This window comes from Lipotes vexillifer, unplaced genomic scaffold (assembly GCF_000442215.2).
Source record: "Lipotes vexillifer unplaced genomic scaffold, Lipotes_vexillifer_v1.1 scaffold629, whole genome shotgun sequence".
NCBI lineage: Eukaryota > Metazoa > Chordata > Mammalia > Artiodactyla > Lipotidae > Lipotes > Lipotes vexillifer.
Window position 1 is genome coordinate 1,728,315 of NW_006774188.1, and position 3,389 is coordinate 1,731,703.

Here is a 3,389-nt window from a genome sequence, read left to right on the forward strand (position 1 = left end):
GGAAAGAGTTGAAAATGGGGCAGGCAGGGAGGTATGGGTGTTAGTGAGTAGGTAAGCAGATCAAGTTGGACAGCTGGGGGCAAGGCTTGGACTGCCTTGTTCGACAGCCGGAGTTTGGAATTTATCCTGACACCAGAAAATACTCAAGGATTTTAAGAAGGGAATTTCCATCATCAGATTTGCATTTGAAGGCGGGGATCGTACTGGGAGCAAAATAGAAGCTGGATTAGACAGAGAGTCTCGGGGAGGTTGGCCAGGAGGCTACTGCAACAGTCCATGCAAGAGACGATGGAGCCAGATGAAGGCCGTTGTCAGTGGTGATGGAAGAAGCAGGGACAGAATGGACTGGGCTAAGATGCTGGGTAGCTGTGGCTGGTGCAGTAGGGTGTGGGTATTAGGAAGAGGGAGCAGTCCTGGGAGCTCCCAGATCTCTGGCTTGGGTAGGAGTCATTATGTGGGAAGGGACCTAGAAGAGGAGCAGATTTGGAAGAAAGATGACAAGCTGAGTTTGGAGCAGGAGAGCCTGAGAGCCTGAGGCATGTCCAAGTGGAAAGGTCACGTAGGCCATAGGGTGGGGTGGCGCTCAGGGTAGAAGGCTAGGGGGCTTCTCCCTGTGTGTCCCTGCTCGTGTGTCCGTTTCTCCCCAGGAGTTCAGTTTGGGGACCCGTGACCTGGAAGCTGCTGGTGAGTGCTCCTGTCAAGGTTATTCTGGTTTAAACTCTTTCTCCTGGTTGGCATGTGATTTCATGCTTTTCACTTCTCCCTTTAAATGGAAATGCAGAAAATGATCTTCGCCTTCTGGTGGGGATTGAGATTTTTTTCCCTCTCTCAGCTCTGACACCTGCTACTGATTCACTCGCTATTAAAGGTCTGTGTGACCGGGTGGCATGCTTCAGGCGGTGCTAAATGGGTGTGTGGGAGGGGCTAGAGCGATGTCAAGGAGAGGTGTTAGAATGAGACTCACAGCCACAGGGAACAGAGACCCGCAGGCTGGGGTGAGGGAGACAGAGTGATGGGTTCTGAGTAAGCACCCATGGTATATGCCCCAGAACAAAGGTGCCACCCCTATTGCTAGTTTATAAGGCTCCGAGGCTCTTGCCAGGCCTCCATCCTACCTCTCACCTACTCCAGTACAACTGCTGGGCGTGTCTTATTCCACCTTGTCTAAGGTCACAGAGTTCATACACAGTGGAGCCAGAATGCAAAGTTGGGTGGCAGATGGCAGAGTCTGTGCTCTTTGTCTCTCCGTACAATGCCTCTGCCACCACGAGGAATGGTCTCATCATGGTGAGGACAAAGGGCAAGCTACCTGCTGACCCAATCTGACCCTACCGGGCTCCATCCATGAGTGACTCCAGCCACCAAGAGAGAGATATTGGGATGGGGGCGTTCTGGGCGGCCCCTTGCCCTGCCTCCCCTGGGAGCCTGCCCCCACCCCACCCCACCCCCACCCCCCACCCCCCGCCTGGGATTTCCTCTTCAGCCCTGCTCAGGCCAGTGAGGGGAGAGCCACCTTCTAGTCCCACCCTGTTTGCCAATTACTTCTCTTGCAAAGAAATCCCACCTTGCGGTATTGTTGCTGTAATGGGAAAGAGGCTCATCTATTTCCAATTCTGCAACGTGGGCAGACTTTTAAAGGGTCTGTCTGTTTTCGGTTCACATATTAATCTGCTTCCCGCCACAGCTCCAAATACCTTCTGCTCCAAAATGTGGGCCATTTTACTTGAGGGGTGGAGAGTGGCAGGAAGGTAATATTTCACTTGTTACATTTTCAAATGGGGCAACGTTAATGGGACTTGTCCTATCTCGAGACAATACCTTGAAGGTATTTGGACTAGATAAAAATCCAAATCCTTTACCCTTGAAAATTCTTTGCTCGACAGAGCTGGTAAGAAGCGTATGTATTTGTGTGTGTGCTTGAGCGCATGCATGCCTGCATACTAAAGCTGTAGAGATCTCAAGCTCCCCTCCTTGGGGCAGCAGCACTTCCTTGCTGGAGAGATAAGTAGTCTCAGTGATGGTTGCGGCTTCCTTTTTATCTGGGGACACCACAGGTCTTCAAAGGACCAAATCAGGTAGTAGGAGATCTTTCCCGTGCTCTTGAGGCCGGTCGGGGGGCACATTTTTCAGCATCTTCCTGTTTCCCCCAAAGAGCTCTAGGATAAGATCCTGTTGTTAATAATCCTACATCACAAGGCTTTTGCTGACATTTAATCTCCCTAGTCTGTATAATGCTGTGGTGTTACCTCATGTTTAACAAATGGAAAAACCTATTTTGGCCTCAGTGGGCAGACCAGAGTTCAGCTGTTGGGAGCCAGGAGTGGAATCCCAGAATGGACCCAGGAGTTCAGCAGCCTCCCGCCCCACCCCTTATCTGCTGCCCTAACCATTGTCCCTCTTGTTTCAGTCCCTACTGAGTTTGAGAAGTTGGAGTTCCAACCCAGAAAGAAAGATTTAAATGTCCTTAATTCCCTGCCCTGAAACATTGTTCATTAAGACCCTAATGTTCTAATCTTTTTTAAGATTGTGTTTCTTAATTTATCTCCTCCCTCCTCAAATGGGAACCTAGTGATTTTCAATTGCCATTATCTGAGAGGAGATGTGTTTGTGTACATAGCCAGGGGCTTGGATGTGCTTATTATTTGCAGATTGTTTTTTTGTGCTCTTCCAGGTTTTTCCTTGCCTACAGTGATGCTACTTAAAATCCACTGTGTAATCTTCACACTCTGGGTCTCATTTGCTTTCAGACTTCTGCGCCTTCAGATCCATGTGTGTCCTGCCCATCTATGTATTATTCATAGACACACCTGTTCTCAAATAAGAAACCAAAAGAAAGTAATGCATTTTTTTTTTAATTGGGAGAGAAGGAATCACAGCTCTGATTTGTAAACTTGCTGCCCCCTCTACTCATAAGTTATTCTGGAAACATCCCTCAAAAGCCCTCTTCTCTGCAGCAGGAGGAGGCCTGCCTCCTCTCCAAAGGGGACCCTAAGGGCCCTCTCGGGGGCCTCTGCCTGGAGACATATCTCTGTAGTCCCTGATGGTGCTCAGTTGTGTTCTCTGTGCCTGGAAGGAATGATTCAGCAGTGAGAGCAGGCCTGCATCAGTGGGAGGCATTTCATATCGATGTAAGAAATTTCTAGAATTTGGAAAATGGAGCACATTGTGTCCTATGAGAGTCTTACAAGGCTTGCATTATTCTCAGACTTTAACCTTTCCTATTATTGATTAGTTTTGTTCCTAAAATTAACTTTGAATATACTTGGAAGTAGTCTTCTGGGTTGAGGATGATTCCTAATCTCTTAATTGCTTCTTTAGTGTGTATTTGTCTTCATGCTTCTCAGTTGTACTGGCTTGAGTAGCACCTCATCCTATGGTATATTTTTCTC